The sequence below is a fragment of the Anolis carolinensis genome, chromosome 1, assembly GCF_035594765.1.
Source record: "Anolis carolinensis isolate JA03-04 chromosome 1, rAnoCar3.1.pri, whole genome shotgun sequence".
Classification (NCBI taxonomy): Eukaryota; Metazoa; Chordata; class Lepidosauria; order Squamata; family Dactyloidae; genus Anolis; species Anolis carolinensis.
In genome coordinates this window covers 31,661,630-31,685,611 of record NC_085841.1, presented here as the reverse complement: position 1 = coordinate 31,685,611, position 23,982 = coordinate 31,661,630, and positions in this window count along the sequence as shown.

The window sequence follows — 23,982 nt, the reverse complement described above, 5'->3', positions numbered from 1 at the left end:
TATTTCATGACACAGTAATTCAGTTTTGCTTTGCTGGAGTACAGCTCCCAGAATTGCCATGCTGAGTGGGGATTCTGGGATCTGGAACTTTGCTGAGCATTACTTCCAAATCTGTAATGCCTCTGATTCTTCATTGTGTTTTATTTAGGCTTGGCACTGAGGTGCCATTTGGTGCTCTGCCTTAGGCAGCAAATTGATGAAGTCTGGCACAAACCCTAGATATTGCAGAATACTGTTTGATTTGAACACAAGAATACATCAAAACTTGAAAATATTATTTATTTATTTACAGTGTGTGTGTGGGGGGGGGGGGGTTATTAGTATTCCATTTGTCCTTAAATGACTAATATGATCACTGCTTCTGTGGCTTGAATTGTACTTTCTCCCAGCAAATAAAAGCTATATTGCCTCAACCGTAGTAATTTCCAGGTATACTTGGATGATAACTCCTATTTTCTTTGACTACTGACCAGCTGAGACTGGTAAGTTTTGCAGTCCAAGCCATAGCTGAATTGAAGAAGGCTGCTATACAAGTGATTATTTCATCATTGCTTTATACACAACTCACCTCCCACCTTTCTCTGTTTGTACTTTAAGCTCTGAATTTCCAAGTACTCTTCCGCCCTTTCTTTGAGTGTTAGTGCATTTCAGTCATCTTTCCTGGGCTCTGTGTCAACCTGGCACAGCAGATTTGAACTGTGTACTCCAGTAAACCTGATCTACTTTTTAGGAACCGACGGTCTTCCTGGAAATAAAATCAATTTAAGTAATCAAGAGGCCTCTAGTGGCTTAGCATGTCAGGGGAACTTTTCTCTGAGCTTATGCCTATTAATTCATGTAGAAATGCCCGTAGGGTAAGAGAGGAGGCAGAGGATCTATGTATCTAGCTACCTTAGGTTGGGAGCTAATAGTTGTTCTGTTATACCAAACTTTGTATTTATGAATCACTTCCTTGAGATTGGATGAACAGCATTTTACACCAGACAATTGAAATGCCCAGAGCAGCAGACTAGAGGGGTGCCTGCCTTCCTGTGTGCTTATAAGCAAGTCAGAAATGTCAATGTGGTGAGCTGTAACCCCTTGACCTAGCGGCTGAGAGAGAGCTTATTCCAGCTCCAGCTTAATCCACAATGAGGAACGCTTCTGGAGTGAGCTCCGTTACACTCCAGTGACAGAATTCCTCCCAAATTTGGTTCAGTTGGCATTGTTTTATAGAAAAGCTTACAATCATAGCTTTTATTTATTTCATTTTTTAAAGAAAAAAGCTTCCAATTTCAATTTCATCTAGTTCAATTTCATGCCATCCAGAATCAGTCACTCAGTTTCCAGTGACCAGACTGTGAATGTCACATATGTAGCTCAAATGGCATTGGACAGGATGAGGGGCTTCAACAGACTGGAAGATGTAGAAAAAATATCTAGGAAGAAAACTGTAAGTGGGCAGAAACAGACCATTACTAGCAAGAGCATCACAGAGTGTGTAGATCCCATATAAATATCACAGCAATCTCTCTTGAGTTACATAGAACTATTATAAATATTATACACTGAAAAATATATGTAACTTCCCTAGGACCTGGCAGGAGCCACTATCCTTCTGAAGCAATGAGAGATTTTCTGCTGCAAGCACCTGCAATTATTTTATAAAAATAATTGTATCCTATTCTATATACAAGGATCTGAGGGTGGCATATATTAATCACTGCAAAGGTTTATATTACACCAGTAGCTTATAACAGAAAGTCAGAGTAGTGGTTGAGCAATGGACTATGACTATGAAGACCAGGGTTCAATTCCCCGCTCAGCCTTGGAAATCCACTGTGTAACCTTGGATGAGTCTCAAATACTCTCAACCCCAGAAACCCCCATGATAGAGTCGCCTTAGGGTTGCTATAATTCATAAATGGCTTCAAGGCACACAACAAAAAAACCTATAACTGTCTTGTTACCACAGGAATCATTTTTAAAAAAAACTGCATTGAATCAAGGTTTTGAAGAACACTTCAAAAAGTAACTTCAGAATATCAATTTCTATACCAACAGTGTGAGTTTGATCCCTCTTGCTGTGTTGCTTGTGAAATGGAATTTTATTGTGTCTCCACTACCAAGGAAAGCGTAAATGGTGACAGGGGACTGTAATCACTCTAATTCAGTGATTCTTAACCTGTGGGTCCCCAGGTGTTTTGGCCTATAACTCGCAGAAATCCTAGCCAGTGTGCCAGCTGTTAGGATTTCTGGGAGTTGAAGGCCAAAACATCTGGGGACCCACAGGTTGAGAACCACTGCTTTAATTCATTACTTCTGAGCTGTGGAAATGGTATTTGAATGTTAAAAGAAAAATGAGAGGCATGAAACCAGAGTGGAAATATAGTGGAGAACCTGGAATCCTGAAACTGTTAATATTTCATTGAAGACACCATTTGTTTATACCTTCTCATTAAATTTCCTTTTCACCTCTTGTCTGTTTTGAGTTATTTTTTAAACTATATTTTTACCGTGCTGTTCTCACCCCATAAGGGACTCAGAGCAGCTTACAGTTTGGCCACTTCAGTGCCAAACTGTGAATACATAGTGCCTAAAATATATCACATTAAAACAACAACAAATAAACATATAAAATACAATAAAACTATTAAAAACTGTTAAAATACAATAATATTAATAATAATAATTCCAAAGCCGAGAAGGCAATAGAGGCAAGACAGCAGCCCTTCTTTTTCTTCCCTGCTCTTGTTAGCTCCCCAATCAGGACTGCCTTTGAGCTCCTAGTAATCTTCTTAGACCCTGGCGAGCTCGAGCTGGAAACAGGTGCGCTCCTTGACAATGGTGTCGAGGGTGTTGTGGGTGTCGCCCAGATCGGCCTCACCACGTTGCTCTCCTTCTCAGACTCGCAGATGCGCAGTCACAGTCACAGTCCCGTGTTCTCTGACTCCAGCACACACATTGTTTTTTTTTAACTTTTTATTTAGATTTCATAAGATAACAATAAAAGTGGGGGAACATTTTGGTTATAGGAAAGTAGGAAATTGGGAGATTGGATAGTAGGGGAGGAGATGTGGGGGTAGTGGTTTAATAAAAAAAAAAGACATTAAAAATAGGATAAAATACACACAAATACACCAAAAAAAAAAAACCGTCTGGCTTGACTTCCATCCATATCTAAACCAGATTGTCTCTCAGGGGAAGTTTTTACCCCTGAATTGGTTTCCTTCCGTTTCTGAATCTGCTTCTCTATAGCAAGACTTTTCTAACCCCGCGACCTGTTCGTGTTGTCAGCTTATCTTTACATGTTCCTTAATTTCAAATATTGTCAGTCTGTGTCCTATAATTGAAGCCTCAGTCTTTATCTCTACATACATGTTGTCATTCTTCTTTGTTGTATATAGACTAATATTGGTTTCCAGTCTGTACATCTCTTGGGCACTCCTTGGTGTTTTGTTATTATATATGTTAGCCTATCCATGTTTTTAATTTCCATTAATTTGAGTAGCCATTGGTCTGCGTCCGGTATTTCCTCCTGTCTCCAATACTTTGCATATGTGATCCTTGCTGCCGTAGTCATATAATTAATTAACAGTTCCTCATTTTCTGTTAGCTTTAGTTCAGTGATTCCTAGAAGGAAAAGTTCTGGTTTGAATTGGTAGTTAGTTTTTAAAATTTTTTGCATACTTTCATATATAGTTTTCCAATATTTTTTCGCCTTATCACACGACCACCACATATGAAAAAAAGTTCCTTCATGCTGCTTACATTTCCAACAGGCGGTATTCATGTCCTTATAGTAAAAACCTAATTTCTGTGGCGTTATGTACCATCTGTAGAACATTTTAATCAAATTTTCTTTCAGATCATATGAATACATTTGCTTCATTTTTCGATTCCACATAGTTTCCCATTGCTCCATTCGAATTGTTCTCCCAAAATTTGCTGCCCATTTTGTCATACATTCCTTAACTGTTTCTTCCTCAGTAGCCCATTCCAGTATATGTCTATAGAGTTTTGTTATCACTTTTTTTTCCGAAGTCATTATTCTGTCCCAGAATGTTTCTTTATCCATAAAACCTTGTTTCCTGTCTTTGTTGAAGAATTCCCTTAACTGTCTATGTTGGAACCATGAGATATTTGTGAACTTTGCATTTATATCCTCTTGAGTTCTCATTTCTGTTTGTCCTCCCACCTGTACTAATATATCTTTGTAAAGGGGCCATTTCTCCATACCAGATAGTCTCCTTTGGCATGCTTCAAGAGGCGAAATCCATAATGGAGTCTTTGGATATATTCTTGGTTTATATTTAATCCATACTTTTATTACCGCTGATCTTATAAAGTGATTACCAATTTTTTTTTCTGATTTCATTTTGTCATACCACAAGTATGCATGCCAGCCTGTACGTGGGTCATGGCCTTCTAAATTTATTATCGAGTCTCTTTTTAAGGTAGTCCAGTCCTTTACATATAAGAGGGCACAGGCTTCGTAATACGATTTTAAATCCGGCATACCCAATCCCCCTCTTTTCGTTTCATCTATTAAATTTGTATATTTTATTCTAGGTCTTTTCCCTTGCCACACAAATTTTGTTAAGTCTTTTTTTCTTTTGAAGCAATGTCTGGTTCCTAATTATTGGTAAATTTTGAAATAAAAATAGCATTTTAGGGAGAATGTTCATTTTAATCACCAAAATCCTTCCCAAGAGAGAGAGTTTTAAGTTTTTCCAGTTTTCCAAATTTTTCTTTATTTCCACCCATTTTTCCTCATAATTATTCTTTAGTAGCTGTGTATTTTTAGCTGTGATATTAATTCCCAAATAGTTAATTTTATTTGTGAGTTGTACGCCTGAGATTTCCTTCAATTTTTCTTGTTCTTTTTTATTAATATTTTTCGTTAGGATCATCGACTTTTTCTTATTTAACTTAAACCCTGCTACTAAGCCAAATTCATTTATTTTCTCAATCCATTTTTGAATATCTTCTATAGGATTTTCAATTATAAAAATCAAATCGTCCGCAAATGCTCTTGTTTTGTAGTGTAAATTTCTAATTTTAGTCCCTTTTAGATTCGAGTCTTCTCTTATAACATTAAGTAAAATTTCTATCGCGAATATGAAAATGAGTGGGGACAGCGGACATCCTTGTCGAGTGCCTTTTTGTATTTTTATTTTCTTCGATTCTGAACCGTTAATTAATATTTTTGCTGTTTGTTCTTTATATATCGCATCTATTGCATTAGAAAATTGGTAGCCAATATCTATTTCTTTCATTAAAATTTTAAAGAAGTCCCAATTGATATTATCGAAGGCCTTTTCTGCGCACACATTGTTGATGTACATGGCCAGGCAGTCTTTGGTACTACCTGTTTTGCTTGGAAATTGCATTTTCATAAGCTTGCACCTAATGTTCTGAAAAATGTTTGGGAAGATTGGGATCTTGTTCAAACAATGGTAGTATGGTACCAAGACATGTGAATGAAGAAATGTGAGCCATGACAGGGAAATGTGCTTGAAGTAGAGCTCAGATAAAAGCACAAGAGTGCTTTCCATGTGTGTTTGAGTTATTTGGAGAAAGCATTGTCAATTTTTTGTTTTGTTTTGCTGGACATATTCAATATTCCTTTTTATTTGCAATGTTCTGGCTGGGAGTGGTATAACAAAAAGTGTGCCTCTTGGACCAGCAAAATGTGAAGAATTATCTGTAGCTCCAGGGAACTCAGAGGTGTGAAAAAATACAGTAATAAAAACAAAAGCGAAAGGGGGCAACTACAAAACTACACAGTGAAGACTGAACATGTATGGTTTTGGCTGACTCTTGAGGGAGGGCAGGTAGTAAACCATATAAAATCATGACTGGCATCCTATTCGTCATATACCCAGAGATGCAGCGTCAAAAATTCAGCCTTTTTCAACAGCTAACTGGTTAACAACGTTCATACGTTCAATGGTGAATCACCAAATCTACAGAAATAAAGCATAATTGACAGACCAGCATGGGGGAAACTACCAGCTTTTCTTCACACCAACCCAAGGAAGTTGTGTGAATTGGCATTGGTGTTGGCCACTTGAAGTCTAAAGTTGAGAAGTATAAATGCTCCCAGCCCAATTCTACATGCTGTGCTTCTGCTAGCTACTGAAGGCTGTCAGCTTAGACATTCTTCCTTCATCACATATGAATTTCCCAGTACCTATTTTGTATTCTGTAACCGAGTCAAAGAAAAATCTTTAATTCCTAGCACTTTGATTCACCTCTACAAACTAAGCCTTGTTGTAGGTGACTTAGTCTCCATGTGAGTCACCTATTATTAGAACACATTTAGTCTTCTGCCAACCTAAAACTCTTGCCTCCCTTTGTGTGTGAATATATATATATTCATTCTGTATCCTAGCAGAAAAGTGCCACATGACCGCCTGTCCTCAAGAATATTTGGCACAAGTCCCTGCATCTCCACTGAACTCTGTTGTTCTAGATGAGAATGATATCAGCATACAAAAGTCTTGCTGACACTTCTGACTTGAAATACAGAACATCATTAATCTGTCAGCCATATCTGCTTGGTTCCAAAGAAAAATTAAATGACTCAAAATCAAGACAAGCATAGGAGATTATCTTCCATAGAAAATGAGTCTAGTAAATTTTTAGAAATTCTGGTAATTTAATTTCTCCTCATAATAATAAGACATACACTCTGAACCAACTGTTCTGTAGTTAGAAAAATCATAGTGCTTAAATTTCAAACCAGGTAATTACATTTTCAGTGAGATTCCTACTTGTATGCATGGACTTACGTTCATTTGCAAATGGATTAATCCTCAATTATACTAAGGACATATCTCTTCATTATCTCCAGGACTGATCAGCACATTATACTACTTGAGGTGAAGAACAAGATGGCACCTCTTGTCCAGTCCACATAGACAAACTGAATAGCGTAACAATTCAATTCTACTTCAACATTGGCAACAAGATGCTCCATCACATGTGAAGTAGCAAGCTCATTTAGGACCTCTTCACACATGCCGCCAAAATGACTGAGGATTCACACGTGCACAGCCTGCACCATAATAATAATAATAATAATAATAATAATAATAATAATAATAATAACAACAACAACAACAACTTTATTCTTATATCCTGTCCATCTTCCCAAAGGGACCCGGGGCAGCTTACATGGGGACCAAGCCCAGCATAAAGATTACATACTAACACAATTAAAAACATTTAACAAATAACCAATATACTTAAAACAATTAAAACCAAAAAAGTAAAAACATTATAAAGTACATCAACCAACATCAACAATCAGTGGTTGGAAAAAGTAGGCATGTTGAGATTCAGGAGGGCAGGGCAAGGACTTGTGCAAAAGGCAGATTATAGGACCAAGCTGGGAATAGAGTGCTAGAAAAACCAAAACAATAAATTAGTGTTGGACAGATACCATTATTCAAAGGCACATTGTAACATCCAAGTTTTCAAGTCTTTATGGAAGGTGGACAGTGTGGGGCCTAATCTAATCTCCCTGGGGATCCCAGTTTCCTCCCTACCTTATCACATGGGGGAGACCCTCAGGAAGCTGGCTCAACCCATCTTTCCCTATCAAAAGACAGGAAGCATCTTGTTGTGCACTACTGGCTATTTTTCAGCTGTGGCAGGGGTTTTTTTTTAGCACTTTCACCACGGAGCCACACCAAAAGAACTATTCCAGTGAGTGATGGGAACCAGTGAGCTCTGTGGCGAAACTGCAGAAAACCCCTCGCCACCACCAGTTTTTAGTCTGTGTGATGAGGTCGTTTTGGAGCTCAGAACAGGTTATATAGCACACAAAGATTTGTTCTCCAACACAAAGAAACAGCTAAAACGTTTATGAGGTGCAACTGGAAGTCTCCCATTGATGTTATCTACCATGTAAGGTGATCATCCTATTGCCTAAATGTAGCAAATGGTTGATTCGGGTTAACATAGTCTTGAACCACATAAGCCAATGTCAAGGGTTGCTCTGAATTCTTCCCAAGAATCTGGAGAAACCACAGCTTTGGACCCACGTAAACAATTTACATGCCTATCCCATATTCCCCAGGCACAGGCCACTTAGAGATGCAAAATAGCACCCATGCCCCCTTCCCAGTTTTTTGTTTGTTTGTTTGTTTTTTGTCATCATGGTGGCCAAGGGTTGCAACATGACTTCTGTTGGTCATTGATTGCCTAGAGTGACATTGGCTGGGGTGCCAGGATAGTTGGAGAAGGGAAGGGGAAAGAAGTGGACAATTCCTACCCTCTCTTTTCCCCATTGCTCTGATGCTCTGCCAATGTCACTCCAGGTGACGAGTGACTGATATGAACCTTGCTGCACCTACTGGTCAGTGTGACAAAGACTATGGAGGGAAGGCAGTCAGGACTTCTGCCTACAAAGCAGCTAGGACAGTGGCAGTCTAAACCATCCCAGAGCCAATTAGCCACTCCAGCCTGGCCCCAAAATAAGTAGTCAGTGTAAGTCTCAATAGTAGTCTCTCAGTGGTGGAGTCCCATTCCCAGAAACTTACTTTGTTATCTATCTTTATGATCCCATGAGAGCTCTAAAACCCTCTGATGAAGTTCTTCTCTCTGCCTCATCACCTTCTCAGGCTCATGTGGTAGATAGTCTTTGGGACTCATTCCCAAGAAAGGCCAAGATGACTCCTCCCTCGCTCTCCTTTTAGGCAACTGAAAACATTCTTGTGCAATTAGGCTTTTATAAATTGAACAAGATTGGCTTTTAATGATGTGTTCTGCTATTCTATTGTATTCTAATGTATTTTAATGCTCTAATGTTTTAATATTATACATTGCTTACTTCCTTTTGAAATAACCTTTATAATTATACTTTTAGCAAATTTTTAAATCTATATTGTTCTTAAGCTTATTATTATCCTCTTTTGATCCCATTATTGGGGAAAGGTGAATAAAACAATAACAATAACCAAAACATAAAGATACACCATTGACCTATCTATTTATCTGTCACCGAAGCTTATCTGCAGCTTGATTGATTTCAGCCCAAAATTAAAGTATGTGAGGCAATGCAATCCCTCTCAAAGTCTACTTGCAAAATCAAAATTGTTCTAAAATGTTCCAGAATGACGTTGCTATCAAGAAGAAGAATCAAGCAAAACCCAGAGTTTGTGAGCAATTACTTCTAAAATATACAAAGATCAGGAAAAAACCAAGACACTTTTGTTTGCAGTGTTCAGAAGTCACAGGCTTTGTACAGAGATTTCACACATCATTTTTCTGGATGCTAATCAATGTGCATGTGTGTCTGTGTGTGTTTGATGACATTATAAGATTAGGTGTAACTGAGTCTAGGATCCCTTACATCTATAGTAGAGTCTTAATTTTGTTTTTTATAAGATTCCTGTTTGAAAAACTTTAGCTGTTTTTAGTGGCAACACTCTTTTTAGAAAGAGAGCTGTTTGGCCTCTCTTGGCTACACTGAGTGATGTAGCCAAGTAAATAGTTTCCCCTTTTTTCTGTATTGAAAGAAACAATGTATTCTATAAAGCAACAGATCACAACGGCTTCAGAAGTTACTGACAATCCCCCTTTCATGACAATTTGGCAAAAGACCGCTTAGTTTGTGCACCAATTAGCTGCCACTAAGGCCACAAAATGATCGGCTTACTGGGTTAATAGTTGTGGTCAGAAATGAAAATGTTTTCCCTCCCTTGCCTGGCCTCAGAATAAGACATTGTTTTCTGTCAATTAATATCTCATTCTTGACACTGTTTTGCTGGCTGAGGAGGTCATAAGATGGCCTGGTATTAGCTTGACTCCTTTTCCCTTGTGAGTTTCCCCCACTTTCCCCATGGGAAATTTATGCCTTTCCCCGACATCTGTCCCCTTTCTTCTTGCTGTGATTGTACTAAGGCAGAGAACACAGCGTCGATATATTTGCAAAATATCTTCCATGTCAGCACATTACCTTTATTGTGCCTTAAGCAGCGGTCACATTCCCTTCTCTGACTTCATGCTCCTTCTATATTGGAGAACATTGGCCCATTATCTGCCTTAACCTCCTGTGCAATCTTCTCTTCTCTCCTTTGCATGAACTTTCCTTATCAGTTTTATAGCTCTGAACTTCCATTCTGTCATCTGTCCACTCTCCCTGCTTGCCCTGATGTTTTATAGTCCGTGTGCCTTTTCATGAATCTTTGCTCTGCTTTGTTCATCCATGCCAGCCATTTATTTTACATGCACATGCACACACACACACACACACACAAAAAGCAGGAGTTATGAAAGAGGAGTAGTGGATCTTGCTCTGCCTGACAATACCTGGCTTTTCCCAAGGTCCAAGATGTTAGGTTGCTGGAAATCTTGTGGTTGTAGCCTGGAAGTCTAGCTTTTCGTTTAAAGAAGCTTTTATTAAGACTAGAAGCTAGTGGTTTCCATGTGAGCCTGCTCTTGAAATTTAGGACTTTACCGCAGGGGGCAAGGAAACCAGCCTTGAAACTGAACCAGAAGCTTTCTATCTCACAATGCGGTGTGCATACCCTTCTGGTCTGCCTTGTTTCTGTGTTATCCCAACCCTCGCTATTGGTAGGCAAACCCCACCAACAGATCGCAATCATTCCCATCACTTGTCTTGGTGCAAAGAGTCTTTTCCACTTCTGTGCCAGCATGCCAGCAATAACATGATACCAAGGGGCAGGATTCTCTTCCTCTTCCAACTCTCCCTTGCTATTTTCAAGCTGTCTATTTTCTTTTTCATTTATATTTTACAGTTTTGTTTTGTTTTTGTTTTTTTGTATTTGAACAGAAGTTGTGAAATTGCTCTAAAAATAAAATAATTACGAAACAGCAGAAGTGTGGGAGAGTGGTGTTAACAAGGTTATGTGGGACCTCAAATTGTCAAATCAGCACAATTGTGCAAATGAAGTGAGGTGTGATATTGAAAGTGCCCATTCCAGTATATGTCCACTAACAGTGATAAGTAACTGCAGTGGAATAACAGATTCATATGATAAAGTCCTTTGTCTAAATTTTAAAAGAACACTTTTAAGCCTATTTGTGGAGATATGGTTCAGGACCATAGACTCAAAAAAATCAGAGTTTGATGATACCACAAGGGCCATCCAGTCCTTCCCCTGCCATGTAAGAATATACAATCAAAGCACTCCCAACAGATGACTGGGGAATAATAATAACAACACCAACAACACCAACACCACCACCAACAACAACAACAATACATTATTTAAATCCCGCATCTATCTCCCCAAGGGGACTCAGGATGGACTCAGGGTAGATAGTTCCTTTAAAGTTCAGACTAAACATCAGAATAGATTCTATCCACTGACATAGAATCCAACTGATTCAGTCTTTGAGAGAATGCCATGTCCAACTGCAAAGAAATCCCCCACTCTTTTTCAAAAATTTTAAACAAGGCTGATACCCAGATTAAAGGATGGTCCTGGCAAAAGTATCACTGCTTAGTTTTCCAGGGATTGCTGGAGCCCCTTATTTACATAAGATGTTGAACATACAAATCTACCTTTTAATCAGTGCTTTTGTGAATTCAGGTCACTATTGCCTTCACTTCCTGAAAATACCATAGCAGAGGTCTTTCCGATCACTTGCTACCCTAATTTATTATTTTTGAAAAACAGCCAAAGGTGCCAGGAATTAAGCTTTCTATATGTGTTTCATCAAGAATATGAGTCCTTCCTGAACAGTCTTTAAGAAACAGTCTATTTAAGAAACAAAAATGGGATGGAGGCAGACAAACAGATGAACACTCTGAAATAGGATATCTCATAACATGGCACCACTAGGAAAAAAAAGTCCCTGCCTGCTTGTTATACTGCTTCTTGGGGTAATCTAACCATATCATAGTGTTACTGTAGTCCAATCCTTCTCTAATGCAACAAACATACTCTATAGCAGAATTTGATATACTTTTTCCACTTTTGACCCCATTTATTTATTTATTTATTTATTTATTTATTTATTTGCCATATGTATATCCCGCCTTTCTCAACCCCTGGGGGGACTCAAGGCGGCTTACAACAGCACTACATAGTGCTTACAGCATAAAACATAAAAAGTTACATTACAATTAAAATAAGCATACATAAAAACACATTCAAATACAATCCAATGTTAAGACACAGCATCCAAAAGCAAGGTCTAAGGCCGATCCAGATTTTCCAATTTTCACCTGAAAAATCTTTACATCACCCTGGGTATATAGGTATATAAAATAGCTATAAAAATAAAACATTTATTGATAATAAATAAGCATTATAAGGCTTGCTAAACAGGCTGATTTTCCTTTTTATGAAGTACAGCTGAAGCATCTTCTGCAGGGTTCACTGTAAGCACTGCACAATAGAATCATGTAAATGTTTAAAACAGCCATTAGTTGATGTTCAGAGACATTTTCAGGATCCCAAACATTGAGCCAAGGGGACCCCATTTGGGGTCAGGACCCACAGTTTAAGAAGTAGTGCTCTATAGTAGCAGAAGGTTCTTCCAGACAGGCCCTATATCCCAGGATCTGATCCCCTGTGTATCCCAAATTATCTGGCAGCGCTGACTTATATAATCCAGTTTAAAGCAGAAAACCTGGGATCAGATCCTGGGATATAGGGTCTGTCTGGAAGGGCCCTAAGATCGATATGGCTACAGGGTTTGACATGGCGATAGGGGTCAGAATTAAAACAGATGATAACTACCTTTCATTTCTGTGCTTGGTGCCTTTCATCATTTATCTTAGATTTCCCTCATATTGGAGAGCAATTTTTTATTCTTTAAATTTTGGAAAGCCAGAAGATCAATGTGTGCATAACTGTGCTCTAGATGGCTGCCTTGGCCACAGACTGCAATCTATCTCCTCTTTAGCAGCTCCTGATGCAAATGTGAGCCATCTCTTAAACTGTCACTGTTATTTTGCTTTCAGCCTCATCCAAGGCTGGACGAATCACAGAAAGCCATAAACAAACCACTACAAAGCACCTAATTTTGTACTATTATTCCTAAGAGACAAATTTCTTCTGGGCACATCTGGTGATCACATTATTACGCCCTGAAGCATGAAGACTCATAACAATTAGAAGCTTTCCTCACAGTGATTTTTTGTGTGTGTGGTCCTGAACATTCATACTGAAAATATCTTAAAGAACCCTTCCCAGCATACATAAACAAGGAGAACTAAGGATATATTTTCTTTACCAAAGGCAGGGTTTATGCTTTATCTTTGTCCAGTCTTCTTGCCTAAAACTAAAATAGTGAAAGTACAGAAACCACGATTCACACTTGTGATTTCATTCTGTCTGAAAACTGAAGACAGCAGCCACAGCAACAACATCGGAAATATATGCCTGCCGACATTTTACCACAGCCTAGGAAACTAACTTTTTTGAAATCCATAAATCTTTGACAGCTTATTCAACTGAATAAGCGAGAAGGGTTCTAGCGAATAGTTCAATGGTGGACCAGTAAGAACTGAGCATGCTCAGTGGTTGCAAAAGTCTTATTGTGGGTTTTTTTTTAAGAGGAAAAGAAAACCAGTGCAACTGAAAAGATGGATTGACTTATTTAGGGAACAGCACGGCTAGCTGGCTGCAACTGGAAATGGCAACATTCCACTTTGCAATGTTTTTGTGCAGTACCTCCTTGTATATTTGTATTTAGTAATGAAATATCATGTCAGTGCTATATTACATGATATTATAATTTAGTTATTAATTCATGCATTCATTTATGTACTTATTTATTTTGATCCCACCTTCTTATCATGAAACCTCAAACAGGAAACAAATAAAACAATGACTAAGATTCTGACTTAATGTTGTGGCCATCATCTGACCCCAGACCCCTCCTTAAAATCCATGCTGCCCCACCAAGGAACAAAATTGTATAGTACTGACAATTGGCATCATTCTGGAGGGAATCAGCAGCTCAGTTCACACATGGGACAAACCATTAGTCAAGGTCAAAGAGTAACAAAGCAAACAAGGTGACAGCCTAGGAATAATGACCAAAGACACAATTTATGAAATGTTGTTGATCGAGAAAACCAAAGAGTCTCATATGCTCCTTTACAGCAAGAAGACTTGTCTCATTATCAGGTTTTCAGCCCTGTGATAAAGACTGCATCATAGTATTACCAATCCATTATAGAATTTTATATGTTGGGTTGCAAAAGTTGGACAATGAAGAAAACTGATAGAAAGGAAGTCATTTCAAATGTGATGCTAGAAAAGCGTTCTTCAAATGCTAAGGAATACTAAAAAGACAATTGAATGAGTCTGAAAATAAATCAGGCATGAACTCTCACTAGAACCAAAAATGACTAGACTAAGGCTATCATACTTTGGGCATATCACAGTATATCATGGCTCACTGGAAAGATGATCATGCTCAGCAAAGTGCTAGGCAGTTGAAAATGAGGAAGACTGCACTGCAAGTTTGATTGAGTCTAGGAAGCAACAATCCTAAGTATGCAAGACTTTGGCAGGGCTATTGATGACTCTTGGAGATAAACTTGAAGGTAAATAACAAGTCAAAAAGGATCCAATTGTTGACCTTGGTGACTAGACCCAGTTCAGAAAAATGGTTTAACGGTGATCACAAAGAGCAGCTGTGTTTTTGATTAGGCTTGTGCATTTCAGCTGAACCTTGAGTCTTTCTGTGATCTGGATCTAAAAAAGTAAAAAAAAAAAATTAGATTCAATGAGCCAAGTCAAAAGCTAAAGTTGTGAGCGGGCGGCAAGGCAATCTGACTGGCTACAGAAATCAAAGCACCTCTCTCTAGAGCCAGGATGCAACTGAGCAATGGAGGCACTTGCCCCATTAAATAGACACAGCTTGCGTCTCAGCTTTCTTCTATTCTGATTGGCCCAACAGGCTGGGCTCACAGCTCGGCAGCCTCTCAGTGTGTCGCATGATCCCGAATAGAGCAGAAGGTAGCTACGATCAGCAGCCACATGGTCTGGCTCTGTCGAAAAAATCATGGCAGTGGAGCCCTTGCTCTTACGGGCATCCGAACTAGCTGGACAAGCTGAAGGAGCTGAAAGAAAATGGCCAAAATTAATCAGTGCACAAGTCTATTTTCTATACTTCTTCTGCTAGGAAAAAATAATGTTTTGAGTTTGTACAGCAAGAATTGTGGAAGGGGAAGAGACTAAACCTTTTTGTCCCAGAAGTTTAACAAAGTCATAAAATACCTTGTAGCATTTTCATTACTGAAGCAAAGTGATATATTTGTTCTTTTCTGTGGTAAATAGATGTCTGCAGGTTTTTGCGCTCTCACTAATTGTTTAAATATATTCTCATTTTCACACAAATACTTATGCATTCATACCTTTTTTAAAAAATAAGAGAAACATATAAATAACAGGAAATAAACCAAGAATGAATTCAAATAGCTGGTTATTGGTTGTTGTGGTGTTTGTTTGAAAAAGCATATTTACAAATATTCATGGTATGATGCCTGTCATGCCCCATGAAGACCCTCACTGTTTACCCCCATTTAGGCCCATTTTAGTTAGATGGATAAATATTTTATGTACAGTTTCTGGGGATCAGTCTAGACACCCTCTTTGCATTTGAAGCCTCCGTCACCCTGCCCCTTTAAGAATCCCCTCAGGGGCGGAGCCTCAGGCAAGGCACTTCTGGTTCTTGGAAGAGTCAGCCTTTTCATGACTGGAAGGTGAAGAGAGAGGAAGGCCAGAAAGTCCACAAAATAGAACGTCCAGTCGGAGCTGTATTCAAGTCGTGTTGGAGCTGTATTCAAGTCCAATCGGAGCTTGCTTGAAAGGCACACAGCAACAATAAATGTAAGTTCATATTAAAGTTAGGAGAATTAGCCAGCATAGGATTAGACCCTCTGAACATCTATGTGATGTCCCTAAAATTTAAGAGGTAGTGGAGGAACTCCACTTTTTCTCTCATTAACACCCCTCCGCATGCACTTCTAATTTTCCAGCCATCTTTGGACATCCCCTGTTTTTGGCTTTGAAATCTCAGGGATTGGAACCCAGCTAATCTTGCAAATTTAGACATCACAATGGAAGGTAAGAGTGGAAAATAAGGGATAGGGGTAGAAGACCATGAGGAAATCTAGTTAGAGACAATCATAGTGTTGGAAAGGCATCCAAGGGCCATTTATCCTAACTCCATCTCAGTTCAAAAACATCACTTTGAGAAGTGGACAACAAACCTTTTAATAACTTCCAGTGAAGGAAGGTCGTCTATCTTCTGAGATGTTTGTTTCACTATTAAACAGCTCTTATCAGGAAATTCTTCCTCATGTTTGGTCACAATCTCCTTTCCTTGTAATTTGAATCCATTCATGTAGATCAGTGGTTCTCCATCTGTGGGTCTCCAGATGTTTTGGCCTTCAACTCCCAGAAATCATAACAGCTGGTAAACTGTTTTGATAGTCAGAAAATAAGCTTGCTCTATTTTCTACATGTCATCCCTTCAGACATTTAAAGATCATATCCATATTAGTTATTGGGAGCTTCTTGAAGATTAGTTGAAAAATGGGAGAGTGTCATCATCTTTATGAATGTATTGTTGGACCTATTTTATATTTTGCATATTATCCTCCCCTACTATACTATGAGACCAGATCTTGTCTGTCCTGTGGATAAGTATTAAAATTCCTCTTTCTGTTTCATCAGCAAAGAATGTGTTGAGATCACACTGCTCTGTCACAAGGCTCACAGACAGGGATTTAAATATTGTATGCTCTTCATTCATCTTTAATATCATGACAACTTGGTAAAAGTATTTCCGTCCATTGAATAAAACAAGCTAGAGATGCAGGACTGGAGAAGGCTTCAGACTGCTAAATGTTTAACGAATGAGCTCGTTAAACAGAAACGCTGAAGTGTCTGATTTCTGGGCAAGAAAAACAGTTCAGGGGTTGTTATGGAAGAGTTTGTGATGAGCAGCTTGGAGGAAACGGGAAGCACTGGCACCTGCACACCTGCCCGCCTCATCCCCTACACAAAGGAAGTGATGTCATTAGGGTCATCTCATCATAACAATGAGGAGAAACTGATGAAGAGATGTTTTATAGCCTTTCTCAATCCCAATGTCCTGTCAGTGTCTAGAGGGCAAGTATAAAACATGTTTTTCCAAGTTGCAGAAGGAAGTATAAGTAATTAGTACGCGCCAGACAATTTATATACAAGATTAATCAGACATGAAGATGGTTCTGAAACCAAGAGCCATAATATTATCTTAAAAGAAGAAGAACATTTTGTACACATAGAGAAGTTTAGCATAATCAAGAGCATAGTGGGAGGTGTGAAATTCTCTAAACTCTAAGAGTTTACAATATCAGGAATTTGTACTTTTTTAATTGAGAAATTTGAAAATGTAAATTTAGCTTTCTGACATGTTCCTTGCTGTCTTTTTCAGTATATCAAGATAGTGGATCAGCATAGAGGTGTACAAAGCTTTGGGCCTTCATTTTGTAATTCAGAGATTCATATGATTTGTTAATAAATGCAATAAATGCTGCTCTGGGGCCAGAGTGAAGAAGGGGAGCCAGGAAGACACATTTCCACCATGTCTCCTGTGTCATCAATTGGGAGCCCCTTCCTCCAGCAACAATATAGTAATATTTAATACTAATATTGTGCTATGCTAATATTATATTATATTATATACATATAATATTGATAATAATATGATAATGTAATACAATATACTAATAATAATACAATATAATAATTATGTTTTATATATTACATGTAATATGACTAATAATATTGCAGTATAGTTGTCTAGTACAATATAGTAATATACAATGCTAATATTGTGCTATGCTAATAATATTGCATGTACATATAATATTGAACATAATATTATAATACAAGATAATACTAATAATACAATACAATAGCCTTAAAAGCCTTAAAAACCTGTGTTTGTTGGACTCTTTACCTTTAAAAACCTGAGTCTGGGCTGATTCTTGAGTGTGGGCTAGCTGTAATTAAGGCTTGCTGTTCTGCCATTGTTGGGAAGGTGAGGCAAGGCTATTGTTATTGAAAGTGTTGGCTTCCTGTTGAAGCTTTCTGAGCCAGCGTTCTGAACCCACCACTACAGTAAAACACATTCTTACAGTATATACAATAAACAAAACAACTTTAAAAATACACACACAGGAAGGTGGATAGCATTCTGCCCATAACACACACAATCCTCCTCGGTCACTTCACTCACCAAGAGATGGACCAACAGCAAATACTTGCCACCACATGCACCAGCTGTAGCATGTTCTGCTTTTTCACACAAAAACTAGTCAACTACATCTGCTCCAAATGCAAACAGATGACTCTGATGGAGCAGAGGATCCAACAGCTCGAGCACCGTATTAAGACCCTTAAGGACATTCAGGCGCTCGAGCTCTTCTTGGACACTGCACAACACGCTGCTGTAGATCTGCAGCCTGCATCACACCAACACCACCATGATCAGAAACCTTATGGGGAGATCAACTCAAAGGTAGACAACCCTCAGGCTTGGAAGGAGGTCACCCATAGAAGGAGACACAGGACCAGGCAGCCTCCACAGAACTCCTCTGCTCAGCTGCATTTACACAACAGATTTGAAATTCTAACACCATTAACATACAATCAGGAAACACATCTTGTGGAGGACCACAGTTTCTTAGATACCACTCAGTGGGCCACCCTTGATCAATGTGCAGGGGATAGCCCTGATGGGGACAGTGCATCACCACATTCACACTTATGTAATCATGCAAATGCTCCATCCCCAATCGTAGATCAGGAGCAACAGGAACATCCTTGGGAGAGTAATGGGCTCTCGGATGTATCTCAATGGATTGTCATTGATGAATGCACTGGGGATGTTGTGGAGGAGGACAACACTTTACACCTGCATGATTCACTTCAACAGGAACACTCTTCAGGGGACATACACACTGTCTTGCACAAAAGGGACCCTGTCAATCCTCAAAGGAAACAGGTCTTGGTAGTAGGTGACTCCCTCCTTAGAGGAACGGAAGCCATCATTTCCAGACCGGATGGGATGGCTCGAGAAACATGCTGCCTCCCGGGGGCAAAAATACACCATATCACTCAGAGGTTCAGCAGGCTCCTAAAGCCCCATCACCCTCCCCACCTTATGTTGATTCATGTAGGTACCAATGACACCGCTAGGCATACTTTTCAAAAGATCACAAATGATTTTCGAGCTCTGGGTACAAAGCTAAAACTGTATAATGTACATGTGACCTTTTCATCCCTCCTCCCTGTTGTAGGACACGGCTCTAGAAGGGCCGGAAAAATAGTACAGGTCAATAACTGGCTCAGAAAATGGTGCCAAGAGGAGCATTTTGGCTTCCTTGACCATGGTCTACTCTTCCAGGAGGATGGCCTATTGGCAAGTGATGGGGTGCATCTCACACAAGCAGGAAAACATCTTTTTGCACACAGACTCACAAACCTCATCAGGCGCACTTTAAACTAGATCCACTGGGGGAGGGGAACAACAGCCTGGCGAACACTATATTACCCACGACCACAGGGAACCGCCAAAAGGCTAAACGGAGGGCTGCACAAACACAGCAAGGACCAAGTACGGAGAGCACAATAATCCCAAATAAACAGCTCAAGGGGAGGTCACAGGGGCTTACATGTCTTTACACCAATGCTCAGAGCATGGGAAATAAGCAAGACGAACTCCAACTCTTAGCACAGCACCACACATACGATGTCATAGGCATCACTGAAACCTGGTGGGATGACTCCCATCACTGGAATGTAGCCATTGAGGGCTATAACCTCTTTCACAGAAATAGAACAAAAGGGAGAGGAGGGGGAGTAGCTTTATATGTCAAAAACAGTTACGTTGCAGAAGAAATGCAAGACTGTAATCTGGGAAACCAGCTTAAAAGGATCTGGATAAGAATCAAGGGAACCGGGACTCAAAAAGATCTTGTCGTGGGTGTCTACTACAGACCTCCGAGTCAGGATGAAGGACTTGATGAAGCCTTCTGTCAACAGCTGACCAAACAGGCACAAAGAAGAGATATAGTAGTCATGGGCGATTTCAATTATTCCGATATTTGCTGGAAAACAAACTCAGCCAAGAGTACAAAGTCCAACAAATTCATCACTTGCCTTGCAGACAATTTTATGGTCCAGAAGGTAGAAGTGGCAACAAGAGGATCAGCAACTCTTGATCAAATCTTAACAAATGTGGAAGACCTGATCAATACAGTTGAAGTGGTTGGATCCTTAGGGGCAAGTGACCATGTGCTCCTGGAGTTTGCAATACAAAGGAATGCTGAAACTAAGACAAGTCAAACACGCATTCTGGACTTTAAGAGAGCTGACTTCCAAAAAATGAAGGAATTACTGAGCGGCATTCCATGGACGCCGATATTAAAAAACAAGGGAGTTAAGGATGGATGGGAGTTTTTCAAAAGTGAAATACTCAAGGCGCAAATGCAAACAGTGCCAACAAAGAAGAAAAATAAGACAAGTGCAAAGAAGCCAGAATGGATGTCCAAAGAACTTCTAACTGAGCTAAAGCTCAAAAGTGACATGCACAAGAAGTGGAAAAGGGGAGAAATCACCAAAGAAGAATTCAAACGTATAGCCAACACCTGTAGGGAAAAGGTTCGCAAGGCTAAAGCACAAAATGAGCTCAGGCTTGCCAGGGACATAAAAAACAACAAAAAAGGCTTTTTTGCTTACGTTGGTAGAAAAAGGAAGAAAAAGGAGGCGATAGGGCCTCTGCAAGGAGAAGATGGGGTGATGGCGACAGGGGACAGGGAAAAGGCAGAACTGCTCAATGCCTTCTTTGCCTCGGTCTTCTCACAAAAAGAAAGCCATCTTCAACCTCAGCAACATGGAATGGACGAAGGATTGGGGGAAATCCAACCCCAAATAGGGAAACAAGCTGTCCAGGAACACCTGGCCTCTCTAAACGAATTCAAGTCCCCAGGGCCAGATCAGCTACATCCAAGAGTATTGAAGGAATTAGCGGAAGTTATTTCAGAACCACTAGCAATTATCTTCGAGAGTTCTTGGAGAACGGGAGAAGTCCCAGCAGATTGGAGGAGGGCGAATGTGGTCCCTATCTTCAAGAAGGGAAAAAAGAATGACCCAAACAATTACCATCCAGTCAGCCTCACATCGATACCAGGCAAGATTCTAGAAAAGATCATCAAGGAAGTGGTCTGCGAACACTTAGAAACAAATGCGGTCATTGCTAATAGTCAACACGGATTTACCAAAAACAAGTCATGCCAGACTAATCTGATCTCTTTTTTCGATAGAGTTACGAGTTGGGTCGATACAGGGAATGCTGTGGATGTAGCCTACCTGGATTTCAGTAAGGCCTTCGACAAAGTCCCCCACGACCTTCTGGCAAATAAACTAGTAAAATGTGGGCTAGACAAAACTACGGTTAGGTGGATCTGCAATTGGCTAAGCGAACGAACCCAAAGGGTGCTCACCAATGCGTCATCTTCATCATGGAAAGAAGTGACAAGTGGAGTGCCACAGGGCTCCGTCCTGGGCCCGGTTCTGTTCAACATCTTTATTAACGACTTAGACGAAGGGTTAGAAGGCACGATCATCAAGTTTGCAGACGACACAAAACTGGGAGGGATAGCCAACACTCCAGAAGACAGGAGCAGAATTCAAAACGATCTTGACAGACTAGAGAGATGGGCCGAAACTAACAAAATGAAGTTCAACAGGGACAAATGCAAGATACTTCATTTCGGCAGAAAAAATGGAAATCAAAGATACAGAATGGGGGACGCCTGGCTTGACAGCAGTGTGTGCGAAAAAGACCTTGGAGTCCTCGTGGACAACAAGTTAAACATGAGCCAACAATGTGATGCAGCAGCTAAAAAAGCCAACGGGATTCTGGCCTGCATCAATAGGGGTATAGCGTCTAGATCCAGGGAAGTCATGCTCCCCCTCTATTCTGCCTTGGTCAGACCACACCTGGAATACTGCGTCCAATTCTGGGCACCACAGTTGAAGGGAGATGTTGACAAGCTGGAAAGCGTCCAGAGGAGGGCGACTAAAATGATTAAGGGTCTGGAGAACAAGCCCTATGAGGAGCGGCTTAAAGAGCTTGGCATGTTTAGCCTGCAGAAGAGAAAGCTGAGAGGAGACATGATAGCCATGTACAAATACGTGAAGGGAAGTCATAGGGAGGAGGGAGCAAGCTTGTTTTCTGCTGCCCTGCAGACTAGGACACGGAACAATGGCTTCAAACTACAGGAAAGGAGATTCCACCTGAACATCAGGAAGAACTTCCTCACTGTGAGGGCTGTTCGACAGTGGAACTCTCTCCCCCGGGCTGTGGTGGAGGCTCCTTCCTTGGAGGCTTTTAAGCAGAGGCTGGATGGCCATCTGTCGGGGGTGCTTTGAATGCGATTTCCTGCTTCTTGGCAGGGGGTTGGACTGGATGGCCCATGAGGTCTCTTCCAACTCTACTATTCTATGATTCTATGATTCTATAATAATATAATAGTGATATATATTGCATGTAATGTTACTAATAATATTGCAGCATAATGATATAGTACAATATAGTAGTATATGATACTAATATTGTGATATGCTTATAATATAATATATTGCATGTACATATAACTTCTAAGTCACTCTGAGTCCCCTTTGAGGTGAGAAGGGAGAGATATAAATGTTATAAATAAATAAATAAATAAATAAATAATATAACTCTCCGAATTACTAATTGTAAAGGGACCCTCCAAAGCATTTATGAATTGAAACACCAGCCTCCAAAACTTTTGAAGAAATTTGTAAAAATTAGTTGTTTCTGAGCTTTTTTTCAATGTAAAACATACTTAATCATTCGTAATTGTTTGTGGTTGAAGGGGCAGGGGCTGATTTGATTGACAAGGGCATCTGCATTTTTTTCCTTGTCATCCAATCGGAAGAAGAAAAGCAATGGTGTGGTTTTCTGCAAAGCTGACCCCCCTCCTCTCCTCTCCTCAATGTCTCTGTTTTTGTGATGTTTGCAGGAGAGAGATAAGATGTATGTTTGGAGATCCATTCTGTTTCTGTGTGTTTCTTAAAACTTCAACTTATAGTATCTTTTTGATAATTTTGTTTCTTTCTGTCCCTTCATATCCCAGTCTATAACCTTCCTCTGTTGAAATTATTCAACTTCAATCTGCAGCCTGTTTCTTCTGGTGCAAGCAGAATTCTGGGAAATGTAGTTTGAAAAGATGAGAACCTCTGTAGCAGAGTGTTCAGTTGATGGCCAAAACATCCTGAAACTTGGCAGGCTTCAAGTGGTAACTGTTGCCTACAAGTGTGCAAAGTTCCATCCTGATTGCCACAAAAAGTGACAGAGAAACAACCCCCAAATTTTTCCCTATTGTTGCTAATGAAACAAATCTTAACAAAGCAGTCATGAAGCACCTGAGTTTTCATTTCAGTACAGCCCATACTATTAATTACCAAAGTCAAAATTATTCCGGTTACAGTTTTTATAATTTCTATCTGTAAGTGTGAAAGCTAGACAGTGAAAGAAGTTGTCAAGAAGAAATATCAACTCATTTGAAATGTGATGCTGGAGAAGAGTTCTATAGGTTCCATGGGCTGCTGAAAAGACAAATGAATGAGTCTTAGAGCAAAGCAAGCGTATACTCTCACTCAAAAGAAGGATGATTAAACTGAGGCTGTTATAGGTTGGACCTAGGACGATACAATCTGACTTACTGGAAAAGGCAAAAATGCTTGATAAAATGGAAGACAGTGGGAAAAGAGAAAGCCTGCACTGCTGGTGGATGGATTCAATCAAGGAAGCCACAGTTTTGAGGTTGCAATAACTCAATAAGCCTGTTGATGACTAGTCTCTGATTCATAGGATAAGTCCAAGTCACCTTGACAGTAAATAGTAGGCATGTGCGAGCCATGAAAAAAATAGTTCAATACTCGCTTTGAAAGTACGGGGTGCGGGCGCTTCGTTTCT